We start from the raw sequence: 16,168 nt of genomic DNA on the forward strand, positions 1-16,168 counted from the left end.
GCTATCCAGTGAGCTATCCCCAGAGTAACCTGATGCTGAGCTGGGGCCATCCAGTGAGCTATCCCAAGAGTATCAGGATGCTGAGCTGGGGCCATCCAGGGAGCTATCCCCCAGAGTAACATGATGCTGAGCTGGGGCTATCCAGTAAGCTATCCCCAGAGTAACCTGATGCTGAGCTGGGGCCATCCAGGGAGCTATCCCCCAGAGTAATATGATGCTGAGTTGGGGCCATCCAGTGAGCTATGCCCCAGAGTATCATGACACTGAGCTGGGTCCATCCAGTGACCTATCACCCAGAGTATGATGACGCTGAGCTGGGGCCATCCAGTGAACTATCCCCCGGAGTATCATGATGCTGAGCTGGGTCCATCCAGAGAGCTATCCCCCCGAGTAACATGATACTGAGCTGAGCTGCCTACTGTACCGTGAGCCCCGCATTCCGGAGTCAGCCACTCTGGCTGCTCCGCCACACCTCTGTGTGCTTGAGTAATGTAACTGGTGCTCATATAAAGCGCTCTAAAATCTTCGGGGCCACATATGAACTGCAACTAAAATGTAAGACTTTGAAAGAACAATCTAAAAAAAATGGTTGCAGCTTATACAATAACAGCCTTACAAATTGGAAATACCTTTATATATTAACAGCACCCTATCAAACATCCTACGACAAAATTATTAAGTAAGAAAACATTAGCTCACGGATTAAAGAGCTCGAAGTCACATGAACGGGGAAAGAACTTTAAAATCAGAACTTAAATAACTAAGGGGCATATTATCAAGGGCAATATCGCCGCTTTAGCGGCACTTTTTGCTGCTAAAGCGGCAATATTTTTATCGCCCTATTAGCAAGCTGTCGCTAACAGCTGTTAGCGACAGTTTACTGGCAATAGCGCCCGTTTTTTTGTCGCTTTGTATGTCAGCGATATGTATCGCTAATGACATGCAAAGTAGGCGTTCCTCACTAAAAGTAAATGAAAACACTCGCAAACACAACTTCTCCCTATTATCAATGCCCGCGTTGCGATAAAAAAAGTTGCGCTAACCGCGATTATCGCTGGTTCCTAACGCCTGATTGAAACCTGGCTTCGCCACCTTTTAAATGGAGGTGGATTGTCAGGCTGAGGCCACCTTGGCTTATTACCAAGGATTTCACTATCGCAGTGATTACATCGCTGGATTTCCAGCGATGACCAGTCATTTCACCGCTATCGCTGGATATTTTTTCGCCTAGGAGATACGTGTTGCTAATAGCACGCTATCTCCGCGATTAAAACCAGCGATAGCCGGCGGTAAATAAATTGCCGCTAAGCGCGCTTTGCGATACTTATCGCAAAGCGTTGCTAATGTGCCCCTAAGTCCTCGATAAATACGCTAAGCGGGTGACAGCAACAGATAACCACGCCATATAGATTTAGAGCACATTTCCTAAAGTCGGAATCTTTTAATCCAGAAACATTATCAGTCCGTAAACTCGATGCACATCAACTTCAGAACAGGGTTTACTGGGTTCTTGTTAGTATGTGTTGTCAATGTGGGCACTGAAGTGTAAGATATCCCATAACAAAGTTTCAGGGTCAGATGTCAATCCCTGTTCCCTTATTTTTGTTCAAAAATAACAAATGAATGGACAAATCAAACAAAAATAATGGGAATATTGCATGATACCACTACTGGCGCGGGGGTTACCTCTGGAGTGCTGCTGTACAGGTGACCTACAAAGAGGACATGTACCTCCCAGAAACACCCTTTTTCTTCATGGAGACTTTTTAATTTGCAACATTCTTGAATGGAATTGCTTAATCTTACTTTTTCCAAAGAAAGGAGAGGGTTATGTGCTCTGGAGGCAGCTTGTTCCTTGCTGACGTACTTTGGAAACACTCAAGGAGTTGCATAGGGTGAAGGGCCCACCCAGAGCTCACCCTAGTATGTCCAGCTCTGCACTGGAACCTGTGCCAATTAACACTTGGGCCCTCATTACGAATGACTCGTATAATTGGGTGTTAATTATCACACCTCACAAATTGTGACTTGGAAGACTCGGAGATTATCGGGTGCAATAAATACCCCACATTCACTGGGCCCTTTCCACTGGGGTGTACAGGCCTGAATGCAAGCGGCCGGTTAAACTGCCGAAGCCCTGCTCACTTGTGCAGGGACTGGAATTATAAGTGGGCGGTGGTTACCCCGAATGGTAATATCTGGGTGCATTAAGGTTTGCACATCAGATTAAATGCTGGGAGGTCAAAAGTGCCAGGGTTTAACAGGGGAAAAAAGGGTCCAGCATTTACCAGGGCAGTGGAATTTGGTGTAAAAAGCATCAAAATCCACGTTTTTCCGAACTGAAGGAGAAACACTTCCAGTGGGTGCTTTTTATGGCACCCGATTAATTTTGAACCCTGGGGCGTCAGATTTACTCGCTGTGGTCAATGCTGACTCTCTCCCAGGCCACTCATTACCAAACCCTACAACTCTTGGTTCTGCTCAGGAGGGGGAGCACGGAGGGGGGGGGGGGGGTGGATGGAGAGGGTCTGCTGGAGAATCACTGGGGTCAAAGAAGAATGGCCCTACTGAAGAACGGCCCTACTGCTGTCCTGCTGGTAGTTGCTTATGCTTGTTTTCCTTTCCAGGGGCACAAAAAATGGTTCTTTTTCCCCTACAGTAACCATCCTTGAAAATGAGCTTAGAGCCTGTAATGACGGTGCTCAAGTCTTGGTTGCGGGAGATTTTAACTGTTCATATGAGCCCCTTGCGACCGAGGACATTTTGGATTTGGCGGAAGATGACTTAAAAAGGGGCATACCAGTACTAACTATCCAACCGATCAAAAAGTGGTCCCAAAGGGTGATACAGTTAAATGCACTGACTATGGAGTTTGGGTTAAGAGCTGCTAATGGCCGAACTATTTCGGACCCTATGGGTGCTGATACTTATAACAGGGTGAATCATACCTCACGGATCGACTATATCTTCCTTGATTTTATACTCTGGAAATCGGTTCAGGATATGGCGGTCTTATCCACTATTGAAAGTGACCATAACTTGTTGTCATTAACCCTCAATAATTTGTAGCCAAGCAAAATAAATGGAATAGTCCATAAACCTGCCCCTAAAGTTTCCCTATCTAATTGCGGGAGGCGATTAAAGTGGAGTAAAATAGCTCTTGATGAAGTCAAGCTTAATATTATAGATAAAACTTTATTAACTTCACAATCAGAGTTAGATGCTATTACACAAACTCCTTTTGCATCTGGTAGGGCAACACTAGTCTTTGAAGAAATAATTAAAACTATAGGAGAATTATTCTTGGAGCAAGTTTGTGGGGGTAAGCCTGTAAGGAATTCGAAGCCGAAGGGCACACATGACTGGTTTACACCTGCATGTAGACAGGCAAAAACAGCCCTAATTAAGGCTATTAAGGGCAAGTCACAATCTTCGATACAGTATACTAGAAAGGACTATAAACGGGTGATAGCTAGTGCCAAAAGGGATTGGGAAGATGAGTACTGGCACACTCTAAAGGAGGCCAGCTCTGGTAAAGATGCTAGACGCTTTTGGGATACAATTAGAGCTAGGAACAGACCAGATAGTAATTACATCACATGCAGTATTACCAGTCAAGCATGGTTTACTCACTTCTCTAAATTGTATACCCGTCAACTAGGGTCTAGCGTTGCAGCTATATTTGACTATTCTGTTCTGGAGGGTGACACAACTGAGCCTGATTTTACAATCAAGGAAGTGGAGCGTGCCATTAGTACTATCTTGCCCCAAAAAGCAGCTGGTCGTGATGGCATCCCTGGCAACTTGCTTCGTTATGACACCTTAAAATGGGGGAAGTTTATCCACTCCCTGCTCGTTGCTATTTATAAAGGTGCCGCGATCCCTGAGTCATGGAAGGGAGCAGAGGTCGTCCCCATTTTTAAAAAAGGTTTAAGGGACGACCCCTCTAACTATCGCCCCATAAGCTTACTAGATACAACCCAGAAGGTTGTTGGGAAGGTTCTATTGGGGAGGATTTTACAATGGATTGATGAAAATGACATCCTCTCCGATTACCAAGCAGGGTTTAGAGCTGGTACGGGCACGATAGAGCAAGTATTTAGGCTACTGTTGATTTACTGGAAGGTTGTGGTTATAGGCAAAGGCAGTCTTTATCTCGCTTTTATCGACCTAAGGACTGCCTTTGACCTTGTGCCTAGGGAGATCTTATGGGGAGTCCTTTTTAAAATTGGCCTCCCACGGTATATCCTCTCGATGTTGGTGAAGCTCCATGAAGGCAATTTTGCCCAAATTAGATGGGGCACACAGGGCGAGAAAACAAATAGAATTCCGGTGGATAGAGGGGTCCGCCAGGGATGTGTTCTTGCTCCCACCCTTTTTTCCTTGTATGTTAATGGTGTGGTCGAGCATCTGCTAAAAGATCCTTCAGATGAACCATCCCTGGCGGGCGAGCGTGTTCCTACCCTCCTCTTTGCGGATGATACGCTCCTGTTGTCTAAGTCCCCAATGGGCCTCCAGAAGCTCCTTAATAACTTTCAGACTTTTTGTATGGAGCGGGGTTTGGTCATTAATACTGACAAAACTAAATACCTAGTGATGAATCCCCCCCAAAAACTTGCACGTCCTCCTGTGCTGAATTCTGTACCCTTGGGTAAAGAGAGGGTATTTGATTATTTGGGCATACGCATATCGCATACCATGCAGTGGACCCCGCATTTAGGCAAAATGCTCCTAACTCATAAGAGGGTAACCGGGGCTTTGCTAAAGGAACAGCGTCTCTGTTCAATAAGACCAATAGCCCCGTTATCGATATTTACAAAGCAAGAGGAGTTAGCTCTGCCCTCTATGGGGCTGAACTATGGGGCACCTATAATATAGACGAACTGTCTAGGTCGGAAAGGAAATTCTGTAGGTCGTTGATGTCACTTCCTCAGGGTATGCCAATGTTACCGTTGATGCTTGACTTGGGCTGTCGTCCGATTGGTGATCTTGCTAAACTGCGACCATTGCTCCTATGGGCCCGGCTGTGGCGAGTTCCAGAACTGGCCAAATACGCTAAAGGGTTGTCTGAAATAATGTCACTACGGGGATGGTACAAGATAAAGTGGTTAAAAGATGTAAAAGCTCTACTTGGCGAGCTTGGACTAAGTGAAGCGTGGGATGGTAGGTCCTCTCCTCCAAAGGCAATACTAAAGACCATGTATTGGAATTGGGTCATGTCTCGAACTAATGCCAATCATTCCCTGGGCAAACTTTTGGAGGACTTCCTAAAGTTCAAGGATTTACCTATTTGGGAACTTTATTTGGATAATATTGGGAAACCGTTTGATAGAGCTCTTTATTTTAAGTTTAGGGTCGGGACTCTTCCATTACGAGCCTTTACAGCACGCTGGAAATCCCCGGCTCAGACAACCGTATTTTGTCCTTTCTGTATAACCAACCCTGAGACTATAGCGCATTTCATGTTCCAATGTCCGGAGTATGCGAAACCTAGACAAAAGTGGCTTAAAGCATTGTGTCGATTGTTAGGCACTAGGTCCCATATTGAGGCTTTGCGCATCCTAATGTCAGATTCGCGCCTGCTATATGCTTGTGGCCTTTCTAAATTTTTATCATGGGCTTGGTATCTTCGAAGTAAAAGGCTTAAATGCATTGTTTAATTTGGTTTTAATCAATAATCAGTATTGATCCTTTTAACTTGTTAGAACTTATGTATTCTTCGTTAAAAGTCAATGAATTTGGAGACTGTTGTAAATAACTTTTTAACCCTATTTATATCCAGCTTTTATTATATGTTTTTATCGAAATAAAGCCCATTTGACATTTGTTTTCCTTTCCTTGCCCTTGGATCAAGGTGGGGAGGGCTGGAGGGCAGTGAGTCAACAGGCCGCAGAGATGTCATAGGTGCTTCAGCCCCTAGTAGAAGCATCAGCTGCTTGGGCGTGCTATGGTGACCAGGTGAGATATGGCCCTACTACTGTCCTGGTAGTTGCTTGTGCTTGTTTTAGTTTCCTTGCCCTCTGATCTACGAAGTAGGGGATGGGTGGAGGGGGGCTCTGTCTACTGCATCCAGAGATGTGATAGGTGCCTCAGCCCCTAGTGGAAGCATCAGCTGCTTGGATGTGCTATGGTGCTCAGGTGAGATACAGCCCTACTGCTGTCCTGGTAGTTGCTTGTGCTTGTTTTAGTTTCCTTGCCCTCTGGTCTATTGAAGTGGGGCGAGCTGGAGGGCGGTGAGTCAACAGGCTGCAGAGATGTGATAGGTACCTCAGTCCCTAGCAAAACATGAGCTGCTTGGGTGTGCTATTGTGATTAGGCGAGCTGTGGCCCTATTGCTGTTCTGGTAGTTGCTTTTGCTTGTTTACCTTTCCTTGCCCTTCGATCTATTAAAGGGGGGGGCTGGAGGGTGGTGAATCTGCAGCATGCAGAGATGTCATAGGTGCCTCAGCCCCTAGTAGAAGCATCGGCTGCTTGGATGTGCTATGGTGCTCAGGTGAGATACAGCCCTACTGCTGTGCTGGTAGTTGCTTGTGCTTGTTTTAGTTTCCTTGCCCTCTGATCTATTGAAGTGGGGAGGGCTGGAGGGTGGCGAGTGTACAGCCTGCAGAGATGTCATAGGTGCCTCAGCCCCTAGTTTAAGCACCTGCTGCTTGGGTGTGCTATGGCGACCGGGTGAAATATGGCCCTAGATGGCAGTGACAGGATCACAGTGTTGGCAGACATCTCTCCTCAAGGGATCTCACTCTCAGGCTGGAGAAGGCACTCGGGGCGTGGTCCCCGCTTATGAAATTGTCAGGGTACCGAGCACCCCAAGAAGGGGAGAGCATGTGAATGTTGGCACCTAGGGCGATCCCTGGATGGGAGATGGTCTTGGATTCAGGTCCGTCACAGATGAGCGAGGCTGCCAGGCGTGACCCCCAACATTCTTCCATCCCCCCCAGAGTCTTTCCACTTGAGTCCACTCAGGGTCTCCCCACCCCCTGATGAACCTCCTCCACCCCTCCCGCTCTACCTGTGGGAAGCCAGCGATGGCAGGGCTGGTTGTACCCCTATAACCTTTGTCTCACCGCAGCCAGCTGTTACCCCTCATCAGGCACCTGTGCTTTGGTGCCCTCTCTGGTCCAGTTAAATGAAGGGATAGAGAGAAGCGTACAAGTCAAGTCAAATAGATTATAATGAGTTTATTTTATACAACAATACATGATAACATAAAAGAATAAACACATTAGGTATATTAAAAAGCTGAAAAAGTCATTAGATCGAATACGGTCCGCGCGCTCATCCGGTAAAGTTGTCCTGATCCTCACAACACTGTTTACAAAACCTAAAACAACAGCACAGATGGGTAAAGTTTGCAATGGCTGGCAATTTAAAAGGGCAGGAGGTCTAAACTGTTTAAGATGTAATAAAAGTTGCATTAAGAAAACGAGGTCTCTGAGAATGATCACATGTACAGAACAACTAGATATAATGTGCGGTGTATAAGATATGTCACCATAAAATGGACTGTGCCTAAAACAAAACTAATTACTATACAGCATTGATCTCCATTTCGAAGCCTGCTAGGGTAGAGCTGCAGGCCCTGAGATGACGGGCTGAATGCGCGGGCTGCCGCCGAGGTATCAGCCAGTTCTCTTGGTTCCTGGTCTCACTTGCCGCACTTGCAATCTCTGCTTAAATCCGAGTTTTGTGATTTTTGTCACTGTGAAGAAATACTGCTCTCTGTATTGCCCAAGCTTCATCCTAAACTTCCGCAGCTCAATCTAATAAATTATAACAAAGGGATTTTGTGCGTTAAATTGAGAGATAGACAATTAAAGCCCAATTTACAACAGGTTCAGACCAGATGCAGTGGCCCTGGTTTAATAATATCTTCAAAGCCCCCCCACGTCTGTTCCCTCCCGCCTCCTGTCTTTATGGAAGGAGTTCACGTGGCTGCAAAGTAGGTGTTAAATAAACCACTTAAGATATCTATCAGTGCCTTACAGGTACAATAGACTAACCTGTCATTCTGAGTGGCACACAGGACCTTCACTCACAGCAGCCGAAATAGCTCAGTTGGGAGAGCGTTTGACTGAAGATCTAAAGGTCCCTGGTTCGATCCCGGGTTTCGGCAGATGCCAGCTTTTGTCCTTCTCTGTTTATAATTTCCTGTGCAGGACGCACATAACACAATTGTGATGTGTGTGTTAACAGTGGAGTAAAGTCATTTTTTGGAGGCTGAAGTATTTCCTCCAGACTCGGTGTTTCCATTCTATTTTGCTCCTCAGAAAAGTGTCTCTAACCGGCCCATTACTCCCAAAATATTAGAGGAAATTACATCTCCTCCACTGACAGTTTATCTCCAAATATCTGGGGATCCTTCCATGGTTACCACTGTGGTTGGTTTTTACCCCAAATGAGTTGTTATGCAGCTAATTTTGATCCCACTTACCTACAGTTTTCTAGTGTTATTTTTTGAGGCATTTCCCTCCAGGGTGAAGCTGGAGTTAGCAACTTCATTTTACTTCACTGACAAGGATTGTGGTCATTTCATCTCGGGAAACTTGTTGTATCTTTGTCATTTGTGTTTTTGATCATATTATTCACGTTTATCAAAATGGCAGCAACAGGAGCAGCTTTGTGGAACAACGTTTTATCTCTAGTGCAGAGACAAGTGCCTGTTCAGTCTGCAGTTGGCCCTCGGCAGGAAGTGGTTGTCATGAGGCCCTACAAACTACCAGAAGGAACAGGCAGAGTATCTACAGCTGTAGAACTGATCTTGTTGCAATGTCAGATTAACACATTTCAAAGAATTCCGGGCCTGATTCTCACACATCATTGGCCTGACTCTAGTGTGGGTAATTGGGTCTGTTTGAGAGACAATGGGTGGAGAACACGTTCTGGCAGAAAATGCAGATTTTTGCCACGGACAAAAGAGTGAATCACACCAGATGCACACCTTGATAGAAAAGTAAGAGGTAGGAACAAAAAAAATGGAGAGCTTTGAAACCCTGTCACTAAACCGTGCAACAGCACAAATCCTAGGATTAGTGTCGTTTACATACGGCACGGTAATTAGCCCGGACATTTTGGACTCCACAATACATGCCATAAAGCAACATGGCCAAAACTTATGCACAATATATACATTAATGAAAGCCAGATGTCCAGGCTCCAACTAGCCTCGTCCACTTAAACTGCAGACCAGAAAGGAGTAAAAGTGCTAACACAACCTTTGTGGTTTGACAACACAGAAATTACTAGATGAGAGGTTTGCTTTAGACCACAGTGAAAGAAGTAACAGGAAAAATGCAATTTGAAAGTGATATTATTTGGCAATGAGGTTTTTTAAATAAATGGGCATCAAATGCAAAGCTTGTGCAAATTTAAACTGAGTCACATATCAATTTGACCATAAAGTAACCCTCGAAATTCACATACTTCCAATTGTGGGCAGTGCATAAATGCACAGAGGTCCTATACATTAGAGAATTACAATGTAACTAAAGGTATAATCCTCTGAACAGGAAAATGTTTCTGTTATTTTCCTGAACCGGCTTTTTCAGAAGCAGCTAAATTTAGAATGATTTATTGGCTGAAAAGATCAAAGGCCAGTGACAGGCTTTGCTTTAACTCCAGACATTTCACTCCCACACATTTCCCACAATTTCTAATGGTTGCTAGGCAAGCCCTTCTAAAATATTAAAAGGACACCAACTCTCTACCGAGGACTTAATGGGACCCTTCAAAATCGGTTCATAAGTAACATTACACTTTGGATGCTAAAGAGAAATGGAGATAAGTAATTGTTCTTCTCTTTGTAACAAAAAAGGCACCACAGTCTGTGACCATCTCACGCTTCAGGAGTAAGAGAGAAACATGTTCCCTTCCGTCTCACTCCCAACCCCACTCCCTCATCGTGTGCGCCAGTGTGCGGGCGTGGAGTAAGAGAGAAGCGTGTTCCCTTCCGCCTCACTCCCAGCCCCGCTCCCTCTTCGTGTGCGCCAGTGTGCGGGCGTGCTGTGCAGGCGTCTGTCCCAACAGTGTGGACATAAAAGCGGTTGTCGGTCTTCACAGAGCTCATCTCTCTGCAGCTCTCTCCCCTCAATGCCCTGGTTTCTCTTATTGTTCTTTTAATACATTTTTTATTTTAACCTGCCTATGTTTCTGTTTTTAAACCGTATCAGCCGCTTTCCTTGCCCTCCCCTCTGCCTTTCACCCCCTGCTGCCGCACGTCAACAGCTTCCCCAACATATAACTTGGCAGCCGTGACAGAGCTGAGTTGTGAGTGTGTGTAAGTGAGTTGTGAATTGTGAGTGTGAGAGCGGGGCCCTGAGTGTCTGTCTTGGGAAGTCTTCTGATCAGGCTGATGGGGACATCTAAAGTTCTCTAGCATAAGGCTACAGGTTCAGATTTGGAAAGCAGCCAAACAGTGATGGCACGACAAGTTGTAAACTTCCAGTGGTCACCTCAAGCCAGGCTTTTTACTCCTGAAGCTTTTGTGGTTTGTTGCCCTGCCATCCCCCGTACCATGAGGGATAAAGAGCCGCGCACTGCGGTATGAGAGAGAATATATGGTGCATATTTAGGTGTCATGGCGTGATGAGGTTCATTTCCTGTATTAGTGCAGCTCGCCCCATAGACATGAGGTCGTTGTCACCGAGGTGAATGGCTAGAATGTTCGGAGAGGCCCCCCACCCAGCTAGTCTACACTGCAGCATGTTGAGTAAGCTGTGCTATCGCATGCCCGGGAACCCCAAAGAAGCTATCTGTGTGTGGTACAACCAATGCCTCCTGGTCCTGTTCTCTGCCCTGTGCGTCACCCGACCGATGCATGAGTGGCCGATTACCCACACCCTGACGAAATAACCAAATGCAAATTTGTACACACCGTTTAGTTTTACATACGGGATACAGTATCGTGAATCATGAGCATCCACAATTTACATCTATAAAACCACAATTTAGGTAAACAATAAACAACTGCGTGCAGCAAGCTAATAACACACTTCTTACTACACTAATTTACACTGTCCGCCCCCTTGTTTCTTTTTGACCTCTCATGGGAGAATATAACGCTTATAGCAATGGGGGTCCCACTGCCCCACCTTCTTGATGTGGTCGGGGGGAAGGTTCACCTTAAAGGCAGAGGTAGCTGTTCTAATCCGAAAGGAATGGCTGGAAAATCATTTTCCCGGCCCAGAGCCAAGACAACTCTAGGCATGACCTCATAACCTGCCCAAATTGATATTCATTGAGGGGCATGAGATCCACATGTAGTAACAGGTAACACCATGTGTTGGGGCAGAGGGTCATGTGGTCTAAGACCAGCCCACAGGGCAGTACCTCCTGTCGCCCAGGGGCTGTAGCACTATATCTTTCCCCTGCCCCGCTGGGCCAGTTTTGGATCTTTTCACAGATATTCTTAAGGTTTCTCCTACCAACTGAATGTCCTCTCAGCATATAGTATCACCTGACCCATCGCTCTTTGATCTGGCTACCAACTCGCTGACTCTGAAGGCCCCAAAATTGCCAGGCTGAATGTAGCCACGAAAAGACTGGCCTCATAGGTAGAATATGTGGTCCTGTGCACGTCATCTATCATTCTCTGTAGTATGTGGAATTCGATGAGCGACCTGATGTCTGGTACCCTTGTCTCTCCTCTAGCCCATTCTTTCAGTGCTGCCCTTATGAGGAACACCCTGGCTGGGTCCTCTTGCCGTCTGAGTTTAGCATGGTGGGTCACTGCTGCTAAGTGTCCCTTGACCCAGGAATGGCTCTTGCCCTGATGATTGGCCTATAGAACTAAATGTTGCACCTTGTGCTCCATCGTTACTGTATCCCCGCTCCATGCCCCTGACACCCTTCAGAAAGTGGAGATGCAGGACGTGCACCGCCTCCTGGTCCCCGGTGCAAGAGGCAGTTCGCTTAGTTCCATTAAATATTGGTCCACTGCAGTGGGTGCCAGAGATGTGCTGGGAAAGGAGTCATCTCTGCTCTCACTCGCAGCCAAGCCTCTCAGAAACTGAGCCACTGAAAACGAGAGAGAGCATCAGCTGCATCATTCTTAACCCCTTGAATGTGCCGGGCCCGAAACTCCACATTGTTTTGCAGGCAAGCCCTCACTAGTTCCATCAGTAGGCACAGTACTAGTGGACATTTTGAGGATTGCGCATTTATGGCCTGCACAACCGCCATGTTATCCGACCAAAACAAAAACATTTTTGCCGCCAAGGCCTCTGGTCATAGATGGAGGGCTGCCACTATGGGAAATAGTTCAAAGACTGTGATATTGGCAGTAATCTTCCTTTTGCGTTATGAGTTACACAATTTCTGTGCACAAAACTCACTCCCCAATATTGCGCCAAAACCTTCCCTGCCAGAAGCATCTGTGAAAATGCACAATTTGGGGCTGCCCACCCAGGGTACTCCCCGCATCAGTGTGCCATTGAAGTTGGTAAAGAATTCCGCCAACATTCTGAGGTCCAGTTTCAACCCTTTGCTAAGTCTGACTAGGTGGTGTTTATTTCTAACGTTAGCTGTGGCCCTGTCAACCCTACCCACTGGATCACCCTTGATCAAAATTCATTTTACCCAGGAGGCTCTGAACGGTGCCCAAGGATGCTTTGTCCTTCGCCAACGTTGTCTAGATAACCTGGATGAGGGCCTGCACCTAGCCCACCGGTAGTCTGGACACACCCTTCACTGTGTCTACCTCAATGCCCAGAAATGTCAGGACATGCTCTGGGCTCTTGGTCTTCCCAGCTGCCAAGGGGACCCCTATGTGTTCAGTCAGTCCCTGCAAATTTTGCAGTGCCTCCATGCAGTTCTGTGTCCTGACCTCCCCGATGAACAAGAAAACGTCCAAATAGTGTGTCACCCCTTTTACACCATATGAACATATGAGTGCCTATTGCAGGAAGCCGCTGAAGGCCTCAAAGTAGGCACAGGACACTGCACAACCCATCGTCATGCACCTGTTGCAATAAAACTATTCTTCACACTTGAAACCCAGCAGGTGGTGGCTACCCGAGTGAACTGGCAGCAGGCAGAACACTTATGAGATGTCTGCCTTTGCTAACCAAGCCCCATTGCCTGCTCTCCTTACAATGTCCACTGCCACATCGAACGTGCAGTAAGTGACAGAATAAAGTCTAACCTTTAACCAGTGGTTCACCGAATTACTCTTGGGGTATGACAAGTGGTGTATCAGTCTGTAACTCCCTGGCTCTTTCTTAGGTACAACTCCCATGGGAGAAACCACAAAGTCGTCCAGCGGGGGAGAGGGTAATGATCCAGCCTTCTGCCCTAATGCTAGTTCCGTCAGGACCTTCTCCTGTACTATCGAAAGGACCTCTGTAGAAGACTTCAGGTTGTCTGAATCCTTGCTTCCTAAAGGGCCTACATATGGAATCCTGAATCCTTCTACAAAACAATTTGCCTGCAATAGGCCATCTTTGGTGTTGGGGTATTTTCTGAGCAATGGGATGAGGTTGTGTAAGATTAACGGTGAGGGGCCCTTTCACGAGCTGGCAATGTCTGGGATGAAAGAGGTGCCCTTACCTCTGCTGGCGGCAGCTGTGCTCTTGAGTAGGTTGGTAATGGGGGGTGGTGGATTGTCTATCAGTCGGTGTTTAACTGTCCTGTCTTTTGTTGTGTGGTAGGGTGTCTCCTGCCTGCCTTTGCAAGACGCTGCTGGGTGTGGGGCCCGACATTTGTTGCACCTGTGGGTTAATTTTGCAGGCTTTCCCCCAGGAACAGGACCCAACATTGAATAGTCTGCAAGTGCCTGGTGGGACCTTTTGAAACCCCACCTCTTAGACCCTTAGATCTTGATAGGAGAATTTCTCCTTTATTTTTAGATTTTCTCAATAATGGCCAATTGGACATGTGCAATTTGAAAACTTTAAGAATAACAATGGAATCTATATTGTATTATCCATGTCTGACTTTTAACAATTAGAGTCACTTTTTGAATTCATAATGCTGCTGTTTTTCATTAACCAATCAATTGTTATATGTAATATTATAATGAGATTGTATATAGGCAGGGAGTCTTTGATGAGAGGTAACAATTCTCTTGGATAATTGATGTTTTTTTATTCAAAGGTTGATTTGTTTTGGCTGTTTTTGTATTTCATGTCTATTTAGTCTTTGCATCTAGGTTTTACTAACCTTTTGGTGTTATGAGATATTTTAAGATACATATGTTTTATTAATGCTTTTTCAGCCCTGATGCATTTGACTACAAATAAAGAATAATTGATAATAAGAAATCTCAAGACTCCTTGCACTCCATTTTGGCATGTTTTTTGTGGACCCCATAACATTTTGTATAATTTGGGGAAAAAATATGTTTAATTACATGCTTGAGCCTAATTAATGAATGTATTACGTTCAATTGTATGCTCCTTTTCAGAACCTAATCAAAACAGGGAAAGTCATGCTAAACATTTCCTCCTTATTATGCCCCGAGTGCTTGCACGGTGCACTTCCCCCCATTGAAGCTGCATATCATGTGGAAACAAGGGGGGAGTTTGACCTATAAGGCCCTAGACTGCATCGCTCACTTCCCTCCTTCTGAATTACCCCGGTGGCATTACACCCAATGAGTCCCGGCCCAGTGTGCCGCAGGGAGCAGCATTCGGCACAGGTAGACCAATGGACCCTATAGCAGCCCACAAAACACCCCTCCGGCAACCCAAATGCAGGGTGGGGGGAGGATGGCAGGAAAGACGCCACCACACCCAGCAAGCACAACCTGAACTGTGAGGCCAGCGGCTTCCCGGAGGAACAAGGCAGCAAGCGAGCATAGCCCGCCAGTAGGAACGCGACCCCTCGGGGCAGACAGGCAGGCCTCTCAGGCAAGTGCTCCACCTTTAATGTCAGGAGGCCTTGGAACAAGGGTGGCGGCCCGATGTGCCACGACATCGCTGGAGGACAGAGGCAAGCTGGTGCCCAATCGGGCCAATGGCAGTAGGCCCAGGGATCTGAGCGGCCGGTCAATGCACCACCGCACCTCTGGAGGGCCGAGGCCAGCACGTGGCCCCCTCGAGGCAACGGCAGGAGGCCCCGAGACCTGCGTGGCCGCCCAATGTGCCACCCCACTGTTGAAGGGCATAGGTGGGCACACGTCCCCTTTGGGGTAACACAGGCCGGAACTCCAGACAAGCACGTCTGTTTACACTTTAGCAGCCACCCGGTATGCGTACCCTACTGCTGAGGACAAAGGCAAGCCCAACCTGGGACCAGGACAGGCAAGATGGCTGTACCCCACCCTGAAAATTGGGTGTCTGCCCAAGAAAAGGATAAATCAGGGGTCCTCGATGACTACAGCGTGGAGATGTGCAGTAATGCGGCACTAAGACGGCCGCCCTTCTAATGGGCACACTGCGTGAGCCACGGTCATTCTCATTAGTGTTAATCGTGAGCAGTTTTGCAAATATATTTCTAAGAATGATGCCAATGTAGGTTGACCTGCTTTCCATGACTTTATTTCTTGGGGAGAACAAGTGGTATTTTACAAAAGTTATCTTCTAAAGGGAGTCTTAATGTTCATGTAACATTTTTATTCCAAGTGCGAACATAGAATCACATTTATTTTCATATCCCCCCATCAGCCGATCTCATCCCTTCGTGTTTCACAGAAAAGACAGCGCGCCTAGGGTGTGTGTGCTCAGAAGGCCTGTGGCGACTTCAACGAAGTAAATATTAACATGGCCTACACAAGCTGATTGTGGTGGACCCCCGCGTATTTACTGACGTCATTACGTCATGTCAGTGTCATCCGTAACCCTGCAGACCTTGGCCCCAGTGCATATTGTACCACCCTCCCCTTGGGTGACGCAGCAGGATGTTACTGATCCAAGTGCAATGCGAGGCATGTGGCATCTTTCACAACACTGCTATCCCTTAGATTTTAATATACTCAGGTGTGAAAAGCTGGAGCAATTTAACAACATTCAGTTTTCCTGCCTTGGAACCGCACAAAACCAAAGCCGCACTCATCTATTTGGAGAAGCTGTCGCGCAATAATTACACTCCACGCTGTACTGAAGCATAAAAGGCCATTTATTAGGACAGGGTTGTAAACACAATACTTTAACCAAAACATTAATTCAACTATCACAATCCGCAACATCAAGCCTTCCGTTCACTCCATCCATCTTCCCCTCACACCTATTGC

The 16,168-nt window shown here is 46.5% G+C and overlaps 1 non-coding gene across 1 annotated transcript; it reads left to right on the top strand.

Annotated features, from left to right (window-relative positions):
• Positions 1 to 8,043: 8,043 nt before the first annotated feature.
• On the top strand, positions 8,044 to 8,116 carry TRNAF-GAA (transfer RNA phenylalanine (anticodon GAA)). Its single transcript has one exon. It is a non-coding gene; the product is annotated as a tRNA-Phe (tRNA).
• The last annotated feature ends 8,052 nt before the right edge of the window (positions 8,117 to 16,168 follow it).

This window comes from Triturus cristatus, chromosome 4_1 (assembly GCF_964204655.1).
Source record: "Triturus cristatus chromosome 4_1, aTriCri1.1, whole genome shotgun sequence".
NCBI classification, from domain to species: domain Eukaryota; kingdom Metazoa; phylum Chordata; class Amphibia; order Caudata; family Salamandridae; genus Triturus; species Triturus cristatus.